Genomic DNA, 15,457 nt, shown 5'->3' on the forward strand with positions numbered 1-15,457 from the left:
TACAATGAGAGCCTGAGCAAGTTATTCATCTTGCCCCTGGTACGTAACAAACTCCTGAGAGTTTGTCCTTCCTTGCCTAATCCCTGTCTCTTCCATATCTTTTGTTATCCTCCAAGATGCTGACGTCTGTGTTTGTGATTTCATCTGATACCCTCTGACATGCTCTTTCTTGTCCTTCTAGACTTGGCTGGCCTCCAGCTCCATTCAGCACTGGCTACCCAACATCCTGTCAGGTCTGAGTGGGTAAAGGAAAGAGGCTGAGGCCAGTCTGGGGAGCCAGTTCTCTGCAAGTGCCTGGAAGCAAGTCCTTGGACAAGTCACTTAATGCTAGGGGACCTCATTTTCCATCTTCTGTAGAAGAAAGGGTAGGATTAGATCCTCTGAGAGGTCCATTTAACTTTAGGTACTGTATTAACTGAGCCCAACTTCCCAGCATGGTGTCAGGATAAAAGGGGGAGGGGTGAGTGGTAGCATTGCCCTGAACTTTCCAGTAAGCTCACCTTCTCTTTTTTCCTCGCTCTTAGGCCTCACACCTGATAGACCCACCTTACTCCACTGGCATGCCACTCTTTTCCATCAGGCACCCCCCTCACTAGGTGTGCTCAGGCCCCTGGCTCCACCCTGGGTCATAATCCACTGACTTCTCACCCTGAATGGCTTTCAAGGTCTAATTCACCCACGTCTGGGGCCCAAATGACAGATCCAGCCATGAGTCACCTGTGGAAGCAGAGGAAATCCAGGATTCCCAGTGCCTGGCCCAGGCTCAGATCCACTTGAGTGAGCTGGCTGCTTCCCTGTCATGAGGGCCAAGACTTCCTTCCTTGCCAATAGATGATCACAGGTCACAGGAGGGAGGCTTGCTGGCTGCCACCACACACGTGCTTTCTCTCTGTCCTAGGCCCAGAGTCTATTATTTAAGAGTAGCACCCCAGGAATATTGTGTGAACACTTCCTCCATAGAAAAATATTTCAGGTGTGTTTGTAGCTCAGGTTGTTCTTTCATCCCTCCTTCTCCAAGCCAGTCATGGGTAGGAAACTAGTGTCCACACTAATCCACTAGCTCAGGACCTTCTCCTGATGGAGCCAAGATGACATAACCATAGAATACCGAGACTTACAGAGGGGAAGTATCGTATCTCAGATAATTTAGCTAGCAGTGGGCCTGCCCCGGATCACACACCCCTGCCTTCAGACTCTCAAGTCAACACACATGCCTTTTATCTCTGATTCACTGTCTTGATTTGCCCTCTCATACTCAACTCCAAATACAAAAAGACCTGCCATCCCTTCCATAGCAGACTTTCATAACAGGAGGATTTTGAGCTGGGATTTTGGTGTGAAATGAATTGTTCTGCTCTGGAAGATGACTTCTTAAATGCTTCTGAGCCTGAGCCCTAAGCTTTGCTTCCTTCATGTTCCTGCCATTTGCTGTTATAAATACCTTCACTCGCAATAGAAAGGACATATAGATAAGGACACAGCTGTCTCCCAAATATCTAGGCTCCTTAATTGGTCTCAGTAGCCAACCTTCTTCCCAGGACATCTGCCTCACTGAATCACCCTTCTAAAGAAGGAGCCACTGTTTACCTCTGTATGATTCTTAAGCATTTACTGAGCACCTGCTATGCCCAAAGCTCTGTAGCAGGCCCTTTGCAGCATAAAAATAGTTTACTTCAATAAATATTTATAATACACTTACCATGTGCAGAGAATGTGGCTATGCACAAGAGGCAAGTCCTTGACCTCTTCTGGCTTACATTCTAGCAGCATGTGAAACTATCAGGATATGAAATATGGAAACATGAAAAGAATGAGTACCCTATCCTTAAGGAGTTATAATCAAGTACAGAAAATAAAACATGGTAATCAGTCAGCAATATTTTTTTAAAAGCCATTGTCAATATCCAACCAGCCCCCACTTTGCTGTTGGGAAGAAAGTGGCTTCTGTGTCCATCATCTGTGCTGACAAGCATGTGTGGTGGAGAGGGCTCTGGGTTTGGACTCAGCCCACCCAGATGAGTTCCAGACTCTGCCATGTGCTGATTTCGAAGCCTCAGGCCGGTGCCTTAACCTTTCCAGGTCTTGGGCTCTTCATCGACAAAAGGGCTTTTGACTTGCTTTCTTGCCAGTTGTTTTGAGATAGCTAAGTTACTATACATGAAAGAGTTTGCAAACTATAAATAGCACCAAAATATTATTTTTTTCTTTCCCAACATTTTACTTAAAAAATTTTCAAACCTACAGAAAAGTTGAAAGAATTTTACAGCAACTACCCATATACTCACCACCTAGATTCTAACATTACTATTTCACTGCTATCTTTACTTCATCACCTCAAGCCATCCTTCTCTCCACTTTTTTTTTTTTTTAATTCAAGTTAGTTAACATACAATGTAGTCTTGGCTTCAGGAGTAGAACCCAGTGATTCAACCTTTACATATGACACCCACTGCTCATCCTAAAAGTGCCCTCCTTAATGCCCATCACCCATTTAACCCATCCCCCCATCTAATTCCCTTACAACAACTGTCAGTTTGTTCTCTGTATGTACGAGTCCTTATAGTTATTATTTTTGAGATAAAAGGTCAATATTTTAAAAAGTAACATGTTCCAAGTATGATATTAGTTCCCTTAGGATTCCCAAGGACTAGAGTTTTCTTTTCTTTCTCTATTTTTTTTAATGTTTATTTTTGAGAGAGAGAGAGAGAGAGAGACAGAGTGTGAGTGGGAGAGGGGCAGAGAGAGAGAGAGAGAGAGAGGAGACATAGAATCCAAAGTAGGCTCCAGACTCTGAGCTATCAGCCCAGAGCCTGATGTGGGGCTCAAACCCACGTACCGTGAAATCATGACCTGAGCTGAAGTCAGACACTTAACTGACTGAGCCACCAGGTGCCCCTAGAGTTTTCATATAGTAACAAGTGCACTCAAGCACGTCCATGTCAAAAATATTGGGGTGATTTTCTAGCCAGAACCTTCAACAAGACCAGGGTCACTTTAAAATTTTTCTTATGTTTATGTTTGAGAGAGAGAGACAGAGACAGAGCGCGAGAGGGGAGGAGCAGAGAGAGAGCAAGATACAGAATCTGAAGCAGGCTCCAGGCTCTGGGCCATCAGCACAGAGCCTGATGTGGGCCTCAAACTCAAGAACCTCAAGATCATGACCTGAACCAAAGCAGGGTCACGTTTAAGTGAGAATTGCCACCACTCACATGGGGTTGATTTCCCAGCTGGCTACTGCCATTTGAAATCTATAGTCAGAATGTTATCACTTTAGCTTAAGCTAGATGGGGTTTTGCCATGTGTTGAATGAAAATTGTCTACCTCAGTGAGAATGCGTTTATAATCTTGGGCACAAGTTCTACTAAGGTGATTCATTCAACAAGCATCTGCTCTGTGTTGGGAAGATACTTTATCTGAGAGGTCAATGGTGGTCAAGACATGCATGTGCCCTGAGCACTGTCCAGTGGAGACCTGAGATGTGGAACTAGGAATGGAGGAAGCACAGTGACAGGGGTGGACAGGGGAACATGGATGCACCGAGCAGGTGCCTCTCAACCAGACTTGGGGTGGGGGTGGCGGCTGTGCGACACTTTGGGGGAGATGTACTGTTAAAGCTGGCAGCTGGGGAAGGAGTCGGAATAAGCTGTGAAGGGGTGGGCTGGAGAGGTTCCTGGCAGAGGGAACAGTGTATATGAAACTGTAGAGGGGAGAGAGCGGGCAGAAAAGAAATGTGGGGCCAGGAGGGTAGAGGGCAGGGGTGATGTGTCCAAAGGTGAGGCTGCAGTGCCGGCAGGGGCCTGTCATGAAGGATCCCATGTACCGTGGAGAGCACTTTGGACTCCATCCTTAGGAAACTGACCAGCTTCGCCAGGGGCAATCATGGCTCCTGCCTGTTGCCTCAGGGGAGTAATGAATGGCACCATTTCCTTTCCCTCTTCAAAGCTGCCTGGGTTGGATGATAAATGACCTATCCTTAGGGCAGTGACTGGGAAGGTGTGGGGAGAAAAGACATTCAGCTTCTTTCCATCAACTGGGGGAATGTGGACACAGACTGACGCGACTCAAAACACTAATGGGAACATTTCCACCTTTAAGGTAATTATTTCTCAAATACCAAAAGAAATGATTGAGTTCTCACTCAATCTTACAGACCCTTTGTGGCCACCAGCAGTTCTATTGGTCACCCAAAGAAGTTTGAGGATGGACTAGCTTGCCTCTCGTGGGTCAGTAAGAAGGCACCCGGTGCCAGGAAAGGAGAACAGAGCACCACTTCCTTCGAGACAAAAGTGGGAAGCAGGCAGGGTCTTTCTTCAGCTCAGGTTGGGGAAGGATAGGTGTCTGAAACCACCTAACCTAGTTAGGCACACCCAAACCCCAGTTCCCAGCTCTTGGGAGGTGGGGGCTGGCTCTAGGGGGACACTCAGGCTTGTTCTCCTGCCCCCTCACCCTGGTAACTTGTCAGTGCTCCATTGCCCTGACGAAAGGCCTCCTAGAAGCCCAGCTCCTTCCTGCACTGTTCCCAGCTGAGTAGGCCTGTTATCACTTAATGAGAGTTACTCACGGTTTAAGTGCTGTTTCTGACCTAGAGTTGGCATTTCTGCTCTGGCTCTGCCTCTGCATAGCAATTAACTAATTAACTATCAACAAGGCGTGATGCAGTTATGACACAGAAAGCTGAGCTCCTCGACTTCTCACCCAGAGAACCCCTTGTGCCCTTGAGAATCAAGAGGGGGCAGCCTGAGTTAAACAGCGTGTCCTCGGGCCCCAGCACTGGTCACCCAGAGTTCAAGGCTACTCCCTTCCTCGGTTCCAGAGGCCAGGCTGGGGCTGATAGTGAACACTGGACTCTGGAGAAACCACTTAGTTACCAACCACTGTGTGCTCTGAGGAAGTGCCCATTACTGTGGCCCAGGGTTTGTCCCCAGGCTCCCTGAGCTTCTGTCCCTCATGAGTAAACAGACATAATAGAAGCTTTTATTTTAGTGAATGTAAAAGAGCACTATGCAACCCCTCTTTGTAGAGATGAGCAAACTGAGGCCCCGGGGCATTAAGTCTTTTGTGTGGGACCAGTAGGAGGCAAGTGGCACCTGGGTCAGAATCCAGGGTCCTGTGGCCAGCCAGCCTTGCCCACAGCAGCTCGCTGAGGAGGGAACATCTGGCTTGCTGGAACTCTCAGGGCAGCTGACCCACCTGAGGGGTGTGAGTCTCCACTCCGTCTACCCCGGCTTCCAAAGGTGGTGGGCCCAGAGCTCCAGAGGTCCAAGAGCCCCCACAGGAGTCTGGAGGAACTCCAGAAGGCACCCCTGAAGGGGGTTCAGCCAGGGGTCCCTCCCTGGTCTTGAGGCTTATGGTGTGGCCCCAGGAGCCTCAGAGGTTCAAGGCCATTGAACCTAGGCAGGGGCCTGAGCCCAGTGGGATTCCAGCTAACCCGCAGCTTTGTTTCACCATGTGCCTCCAGAGTTCACTGGATGCCTGGGAGAGCTGTTTGGTAAAAAACCCTCCCATACCAAGGAATCTCGAGGTGGAGTGACTGTGGAAGCCGCTTCCAGTCAGAATTCACTCACATACTCTTGTGTTTGGTGATGAATTCCCAACTATGCCATGAGGTCCTACTGGGGCAAGCCTCCTCGAGCCTCTGGACTCTCTGAATCTCCCAAAACACTTACCACGGTGCCTCAGCTGAACAGCTGCTCAGTTATACTCATGGTATCAATCACAGACTGTTTGCATTAGCAATAATTTCTTTCCAAATCTTGTCAATGTAATTTCTAAACATGTTAGCATTATTGTAGTGGTATGCAAGTGCTATTTGATTCTCAACATTTTTCATTTGACATTATTTTATCTATTGTGCACTTCAATGTGCATAATCCACATACTTGTCATTGTTAATGGCTACACTGGATTCCAGGGTCCTGACGTCCCATACTTTAAGCATTCCCTGATGGCTGGGCAATTGGGTTGCCTCCAATGTCTGAACACTATAAATAGTGCTGTAAGTCACCTGGCTTTTCTCCCCATCGCCTGGACATGAGGAGGGGGTAGCATGGGGGTGGGACCCTCTTCTCTTGTGCATTTCTGGAAAGGCCTACTCTTCACTTTATGTCTGCTGCTCTGTCTCACACAGTCCAGGGGTTCAGGCTGTTATTGGGGGACTTCTTACCTGGCCTATGATGTTCTAGGAATGAGATGGGGTACTCAGCTCTGGGCTCTTGAATCAGCAGGTCTCCCACATTGAACTCTTGGCTTTGGAGGTGCCCTTTTGGGCACAGTGGCTGTTGGATGGTCTCGTCAGACAAAGCCCTGGGGGGAGACCCCTTAACACAATGCTTATGTTCCTGGCAGGTCAGTTCAAGGTTACACTGGGAATCACAGAATGTCTGAGCTGAAAAGGGGACTTTCAGTTTATGTAATCCAACCTTTCCCTTTTATGGTTGAGGAGATTTAGGGCCAGAGAGGGGCAGTGACTTTCCCAAGATCACCCAGCTGTTATGGGCAGACTTGGGTCAGGGGCCTTAGCATCCTCCAGTCTTCTCACCGGAGCGTGTCTATGGATTGGAATACTCACCATAGTCAGTATGTCAATTCCCTACAAATTGACTTATAGACTTAATACCTTCCCAATCAAAACCACAGCACGAGTCTTTGGAGGTATGAGCAAGTGTATTCTAAAATTTACATGGAAAGTTGAGCCAAAGCAATTTTGAAAAAGAACAAAGTCGGAGACTCACATCACCTGGCATTAAGACATATTGTAAAGCAACAGTAATCAAAGACAGTGTGGTTTTGGTAAGAGGATGCACAGGATAAAGAACCCAGAAATAGGCCCGAACAGGTATGGGCACTTGATTTCCGAGAAAGATGGAAAATAATTCAATGGAGAAAGGAGAGTCCTCTCAACAAACAGTGCCCGAACAATTAGACAACGCACACAAAAACAATAAATCCTGACCTACACCTCATACCTTATACCAAAATGAACTAAAAAATAGATCACAGACCTAAATGTAAAAATGTATAACTATAGAAGTCTTAGGCAAAAACATAGGAGAAAATCTTTGTGATCTTGGGCTAGGCAGAGAGTTCTTAGATACAACAACTAATGTATGATCCATAGAGACAAAAAAAATCAATTAGAGTTGATCAAAATGAAATACTTTTACACTCGTGAAAGACATTTTAAAGAGAATGGGGAATGGGGCGCCTGGGTGGCGCAGTCGGTTAAGCGTCCGACTTCAGCCAGGTCACGATCTCGCGGTCCGTGAATTCGAGCCCCGCGTCGGGCTCTGGGCTGATGGCTCAGAGCCTGGAGCCTGTTTCCGATTCTGTGTCTCCCTCTCTCTCTCTGCCCCTCCCCTGTTCATGCTCTGTCTCTCTCTGTCCCAAAAATAAATAAACGTTGAAAAAAAAAAAAAATAAAGAGAATGGGGAAAAAAACCCCACAGATTGGGTGAAAATATTTTCAAATCACACACCAGACAGTAGACTTCTATCCAGAATACATAAAAAAAACTATTGAAATTCCAGAAAACACAACCAAGTTTTTTGAGTGGGCAAAGGTTTGAAAAGATGCTTCACCAAATAAGACAGACAGATGACAGATAAATGCATGAAAAGATGTCCAGCATAATTAGTCATTAGGTAATGCAAATTAAAACCAAAGTGACATACCGTCACATACCTATTAGAATCACCAAAAATACTGGCGACACCAAATGCTGATGAGGATATGAAATGACCAGAATTCTCACATATTTCTGATGGGAATACAAAATGACACTACTACTCTGGAAAAACAGTTTGGCTATTTATTATAAAACTAAACATATATGTACCATATGACCTAGCAATCCCACTTCTAGGCACTTATACTAGAGAAATGAAAGCTTATGTTCACACAAAAACCTGTACACAAATGTGCATTATTTACACTTGCCAATATCTAAAAACAACTCAAATGTCCCTCACTGGGTGAATGGAAACAGACTGTGGTACTTCTGTGTAATGGGATATGATACACCCGGATGATAGAGTGACAAACACCAATACGTACAACTTGCTGAATCTCAAATGCATGATGCTAGGTGAAAGAAGCCAGTTTCAAAGGTTACTGGTAGGGAGGAAAAATAATTTTCCCTCCACCTTTCTGAGTTCTCAGGCACCTTGCCTGAGACCCCCTGTAACAAAAGACAGAAAAATGAGAAAAAAAAATGAACAGAAGTTTATTAATGTACACCTCATTTATACATGGGAGATACCCAGAAAAACTGAGGAACTCTCTGAGGTGGTCCAAGCCACCACCTTAAATACCATCTTCCGCTAAAGACAAAAGAAAGTTTAGGGGATGAGAGGCTATGGGAAATTGCCAGGAAAAGCATGGTAAACACGATAAGATTTGTTATGCAGATTTAAGTCTGTGCCTTCTCCACCGATAACTGTTTCTGGAGATTTGGAGTCTCCTTTCTCTTTCCAGTACAGGAAGGAGACATTTTTACAAATGGAGACTTCTTTTATAAATGTAAATATCCCTTACAAAAGGGTAAGTTCTACTCTGTTTTTAGAGCTTCTCCTTGTCTGCTGTTTCTTAAAATAATCAACTCAAAATGATTCTCATGCCAAAGAGGCAAATTTTGGGGTGGCATACACTTCATTACATACTGTATAGTTCCATTATGTGACATTCTGGAAAACTACAGGGACAGAAAATAAATCAGAGGTTTCTTTGGGTGTAGGGGCTTTGGTGTGTAGGGAGGGTCTGAGTGCAAAGGGGTAGCAGGAAGGAATTCTTTATAGTGTTGGAATCGTTCTTTATCTTGTCAGTAGTGACGGTTACAGAATGTGCATGTGTTAAAACTCAGACAACCGTGCACCTCAAAGAGGTTTCTAGTGTATGTAAGTTAAAAAACACAAAAAGCAAAAGTGACAAGGCATTTCTATACCATTAACTCACATCTGAGTCTCTTTACAACCCAGTAGTGGATCCACTACTGGGAACAGATTATTTAAGAAATATTTATGGGCCAGGGCGCCTGGGTGGCTCAGTTGGTTAAGCATCTGACTTCGGCTCAGGTCATGATCTCACAACTCATGAGTTCAAGCCCCACGTCGGGCTCTGTGCTGACGGCTCAGAGCCTAGAGGCTGCTTCGGATTCTGTGTGTGTGTGTGTCTCTCTCTCTGCCCCTAACCCACTCACGTTCTGTCTCTGTCTCTCTCAAAAATAAATAAACATTAAAAAAAAAAGAAAGAAAGAAATACTTATGGGCTATTGCCATGGACACTGTTCTAGGTACAGGCACAAGGCAATGTCTTGACCTCAGAGAGCCCTCATTCCAGGAAGCAATTCTGAAGAGAGCCTTGTCTGTGGACCTGTAAACTTCCATCTCAATTCTGCTTTCCCTGGGGAAGAGTCACCTTTTCTGGAGCAGGTGCGATGACTCTCTGTGAGGGCTGCCCCTGGGCCCTGGGATGCTGCAACCAGGCAGCAGAAAGCCTGACAAAAGGAGCATTTCCATGTATCCAGTACTCAGATGGCCCAGGCGTCTACTCCAGGGACAGCATTTGGCCAAACTTTTCCAACAGGGAAAAGAGACCCCTCCCCCCTTGGCATAGTTCACATTCTCTGGTTCACGCCGCTTCTGCTGTGAATTCCCCCTTTTCTCTCATGATTGAAATCAAGCCAAATATGGGTAGGGGTAGGTTGAGGAGTACTGGAAGAGCAAGAGAGAATAGGTGAGTGGGCAGGAGCAGTGGGTGGAGAAGCAACCGTAAGTCACGCCAGGTGCTACTCTTGGTCACTGTTCATGGGTAATTCTTCAAGTCCTCAACAATCTTACAAAGCAGGTATTTCTTACCCGTGTAGAAGTGACAGAAATGAATCCTAGGGAGATTAAGTGACTTGCCTGAGTCCCATGGCTAGGAAAGCACCGAACCAGGCTTCTAATTCCTCTTTGGGCTTCCACAGCTTGTGCCCTGGCAGAAAACGGTGTCAACTAGGGGTTCTCAAACTTGTCTGAGCATCAAAGAATCACCTGGGGGCTTGTCAAACCAGTTTGCTGCTTCCCCCACGACTGCTCTGGAATTTTTGAGTCTGTAGCTCTGGGGTGGGTTCTGAGAATTTGCATTTCTAACAAGTTCCCAGATGTTGGTGGGGCTGTTGGCCTGGAGATCACACTTTTGAGAATCATTTATTATAAACACTATGCTTGTGGGCTCTTGAACCACACACTTTTGCGGGGTGGGGAATTCTGGTTTCACCACTTTCTTCTTTTTAATTTTTAAAATGTTTTTATTCATTTTTGAGGGAGAGAGAAAGAGAGAGAGAGAGAAAGTGCACGCACGCAAGTTGGGGAGGAGCCAGGGGAGAGGGAGACACAGAATCTGAAGCAGGCTCCAGGCCCTGAGTTGTCAGCACAGAGCCCCCGAATACAGGGCTTGAACTGGTGAACCGTGAGATCATTCAACTGACTGAGCCACCCAGGGGCCCCTGGTGTCACCACTTTCTAGCTCTGGGACTTTGAACAGTTAACTTAATTGTATCTCAGTTCTTCACTTTCAAAATAAGGATTGTTGCAGAGTGTTATAAAGATTGAAGTGTGTAGAATGCTGCCTGATAAAACGTAAACACTCAAAAATGTCAGCTCTCAGTACGTGCTGGACTCTTCTAAAATACATCCTCTCGGGTAGTTGTCAAAAGATCTTTAGAAGTTAATAGCATCATTTCCGACATTTTCATTTTACAGATGGAGAAGAAACACAGGGTCAGGAAGATGAGAGGCACCATGCAACCCTTCACAACCCAAGCTAGGACCTGAACCCAGATTTTCTGGCTCGTAGTTAGGGCTTGGGACAAATTAGGTTTCACTGCTTCCTGGAGCCTGGTCCCCTTTCTTTAAACTCCAAGCCCTGAGAGTGGATGATTGGACACTTAAGGATGAGTGCACACATAATTAGCTGAGAGTGGGTGGGGCTGAGTGCCTGAGGGAGGAAGAGAGAACAGGAGGCTTCGGGAGGATGTTTGCCTCAGAACATGGCATGGAATTACTCAGGATGCCTGGAGTGGGCATTTTGTGTCTTCAGAGGGCAGATAGACAGGGTGACTCAATGTCTTGCCCACACATTCCCTCTTTTCTCTTAGCTGCTGTAACTGATTGAAGTCATCAGTGAATGATGTGGCAGGTGCAAACGGATCACCCACTGATGGTGTACCCAGCACCAGAGGACACCCCTACTCCCAGCCTAATATGGACAGAAAATCCAGCTACTGGACTACAGCATCAGCACACACTGCAACCCTTCACAGGATGAATCAGAGCATCCCACTCACCCACATCGAACACGATGTTCCACAAGAAGGATCAACAGCAGCAAACGCTTCTGTGGCGAGCAGGCAGGGGTCTTTGTATCCCCCAGTCCTGATTGCAGCCAGTTGTCCCGCATTAAATGCTTATGAACAATGGTGGAGGCAGGGGATAGAGTAAGCCCAACCACTCATTTGCCAGAAAGGAAACTTTGACCCATGTCTGGCACTCAGTGGGTTTATAAATGGATGACTCCCATTTCAAATTGGCAGCCTGATTGCTCCCATGAATTCCAGACTTTACTCTCCCCTCGTCTACTTGGGAGTCTCCCATATTCCCCAGATTCACCATACCCAAACCTCCTCTCAATATCCTCTTCCCCCATAAGTTTGCTCTTCCTCTTGTCTCTACTGTCTCAGTTGGTGATAGTATCCACCAAGCACACAAGCCAGAGACTCAGAGAGGACCCAACGTGCATATTCTAAAGCAAAGTTCACTCTGAAAGCTGCTAGTGGCCCTAATGTGGGAGACACTCAGAAGCAGAGCTCTCAGGACATCCTTGGCAGCTGCCTTGACTTGTTTGCCCAGGGAATGTCCACTCCCCACTCAGAGGGGCCCTCACCTCCCTCTTTCTGAGGGAGCCGAGTGAGGTTTGTAGATTAACCCTTATCTTAAATGTCAAGCTGGAGGAATCACCTCACACAAGTTTTGGGATGATCTGAGATGCAGAAGAGACACATTAGATTATATTACAAGTCCTTCTTGACCACAGTGCCTGCAATTCATTCTTATTTTGCCCCTTGTCAATTTCTTCTACTCACGGACTTAGTTGCAACAGCAGGGTCTCCATCACCAGCCCTGGATTTGGGAGGGAACAAAAAGTGAGGAGGTAGAGGGGACTGGGGATACCTGGAATCCTAAACAACACCCTTCAGTCTGGTGTCTATTTGACCATGTTGAAGTCCCTTGCTAGTGTGCTAAGGGGAAGGGGAGCTTTCTTTTCATGCCCCTCCCCTTCTCCTTCCTTCTACTGTAAAGGCCCCCAGTGCTGTTTCTGCTGGGAGAGTGGGGAGGAGGTAGAAAGAGAAAGCACACAAGAAACGGAGGCGATAAGCCATCTCCTGCTGGTCGCATTTTCACAGCTGAAGACTTCTGTCAGCCTTGCAACTCTCAGATGCTGAAACAGTTAACTTCAGAAAGAACAACGGAATGATTTGGAATGTTTCCACTTATTACAGGGAAGAGGAATGCATTGTTCACATTTCTTAGCCTTTTTTTTTTTTAATTTAAGAGAGTGGGCTATTAAAATGTTTCCTCCAAAATAAAAAGCCTTTCGAAAGTTCTATGAAGGTAGCCACATTTCAATTACTTTTATTATAACTAGATTTAGATGTCTATTTGGTATACTGCTGGGCATAATGTAAAGCCAGGGATGAACATTCCAGACTCATCCCCAGAAAAATGCACTTTGATTATGCATATAAACTATGCATACATAGTTTAACTTGACTTTCTAAACCCAGGCTTGGGGGGGGCAGGTTTGGGATCCCCCACAGCCACCTAGTCAGGGTCACTAGGTTCACAAACTTTAAGAACCAAGCTCATGGTCACTAAGAAGCTGCATGACCTTGAAACAAATCCCAGCCTAGGGTCTCAGGTTTCTCATCTGTGAAATGTGGAGCCTAGATAACAAGATCCACCTCCTTGATCTTGTTATCTAGGCTAGCCTTTATATTCTGATTCCACGCTAGTGCTGGTGTGTGTGTGTGTGTGTGTGTGTGTGTGTGTGCGCGCGCGCGCGCGCGCGCGAGCGCATGTGCGTGCGAAGTGACCAATTTTAATAAATAATAAAATTACTAGGCTGTGTCTATTGTTTTCTGACTCAACCCTTGTTTAAGAAGTCTTACCAACACCCTGCCCCGCCTCTTTATGTGTCTAACCGCTCCGTGACATGGTCCTCTCTGGGAACGGGTCCTCCCCACCAAAGAACCCAACTTCCCCTTAACAAACTTTTATGAATATTGTAGAAACAATTTTTTGTTTCAGTGGAAAACTATGCATATCTATAACACACCCTTTCTGGTTATCAGATTCTAATGTTCTACTGTCTTTGAGCTATTTTGTAATGCCTTGTAAGTTGTAAGTATCTGATTGATATGTAAATTCTGCCTGATAGAGATTTGACTCTCTAAACCCAGGTGTTTTGTTTTTTTTTTTAATTTTTAAAAAATGTTTGTTTTTGAGAGAGAGAGAGAGAGAGAGAGAGAGAGAGAGAGAGAGAGAGATACAGAGCAGGAGGGAGGGAGGGGCAGAGAGAGAGGAAGACATAGAATCTGAAGCAGGCTCCAGGCTCCAAGCTGTCAGCACAGAGCCTGATAATGGGGCTCGAACTCATGAACTGTGAGGTCATGACCTGAACCCAAATCAGACACTTAACCAACTGAGCCAGCCAGGCACCCCTCTAAACCCAGTTTTATCTCCGTTTTTCTCCAATTCATTTCAACATTCTTTACTCAATCTACATTTATGTGTTTCTGACTTGTCCTGTAAATATCTGCCTGGTTCCCTCATGTCGTGAGGAAAATAAATTCCTGAACACGAACGTTTTTATATCTGTGTGCAAGTCATGATTTCACCTTTTTGTGAAAATTATATTTTAATAATACATGGTCTCTTCCTAACATTTTAGGAGACTGTTTCTCTTTTTAGCCTATTATTTGAATTTGGTTTCACTTCAAGGCTCTCCTATCCTCACCAATTACCCCCTCACCTCCTCCTTCTCCCACCACCTCATGTGTTCCTCCTTCTAGATTCTTCTGTTGTTCTACCCCGGATTTGTGCACAATCAGGCTTGAACATATCCAGGCACTGCTGGAAACCAAATGTTTTGGGGGTTTGTTATGTTGGAAATTTCAACTTCAGTGCCTTAGAAACACAGCCTGGGCATGTTTCGGTATTTGGTATCATTTAAGCGCTGCCTATTTGGTGCCAGGAGACAGAGACCATAGTTAGCATTTTCCCAGCTTTGGAAGGCAGAGTTGGGGCCTGTGTCTTTTCAGATAATTTGTATGACATTAACTATGCAAATAATTTAACCCTTCCTTTCAGATTTTTTTTTTTTTTCACTTTACAATGGAAGGGGTTTAGTGTTGAGGGTGACTTCTGTTACCTTCAGTTGATGATTTTGTTTTTTTGGTTCTTAATGGCTTCAGTTAACGTTTGGGGGGTTGTTCTTCGTTTTTTTAAATGGCTTTAATTAAGAACTACAACAAACCCTGATGTGACTTTGCCAATATATTTAGCTGGCTTATTTGGGTGTGCACATATGTGTGAAACACAAGAGATAGAGGAAATGAGAGAATGCCCCAACAATTTGCAGAGTGTACGAACTGTGATGCTTACATTTATAATTTCCGTTTTCTTCAGCTGTCAGATTTGGGCCCCAAACAATGATTATCCTGGGGGAAACAAGAGCCTTTACAGGCAGCCCAAGTTCATGGCTTTCCTGGGCCCCTAGCATGGTAGGAGGTGCTTTGTTACCTAGACAAGCTAGTTAGAGACACTTCTTTTACTCTCAAATTTACAGCCAGGGGAGGAAGGAGAGAGAGGAAGTGAATGGGTCTCACTTCTTAACTTTTTTTCAAAAAAAAAAAAACAAAAAACTTAACCCTTTCTTTACCCTGACGTGGACAAAGTACATTTTAACCCCCAAAGTCACTGTATTAATGTTCTCAGATGTCCTGCCAGAAAACCTGCTGCTGCATCAAAAAAAGGGAGAAATTATACATGTGGCATATAGCTTATGGAGGAACATTTTCTGAAAATAGGGATAGAGAGAGGATGGATCACAGATTGAGACTAAACATAGACTCTGGTCCTCGAGGAAATTTCTCTGAATAGTCCAGTGAGAACCAGGGAGGCCATTTCAACATTTTATGAATGGAATTCTTCGTTAACATTTTTTCATTAGAGAAAGGCAGACTTAATCCTAGACTAATATAATTGCAGCATGAGAGATATTAATGTAATGTTAATATCACATTAAAAAAAGGCAGTGCTATTAAAGCCTCTAATTTGCCAAGCTCTACTGGGTACCAGATGCTACATACACACAGAGAAATCTTTTCTTTAAACACGAGAAAGTCTGTGATGTTGTAGG

The sequence above is a fragment of the Leopardus geoffroyi genome, chromosome A3 (genome assembly GCF_018350155.1).
Source record: "Leopardus geoffroyi isolate Oge1 chromosome A3, O.geoffroyi_Oge1_pat1.0, whole genome shotgun sequence".
Lineage (NCBI taxonomy): Eukaryota > Metazoa > Chordata > Mammalia > Carnivora > Felidae > Leopardus > Leopardus geoffroyi.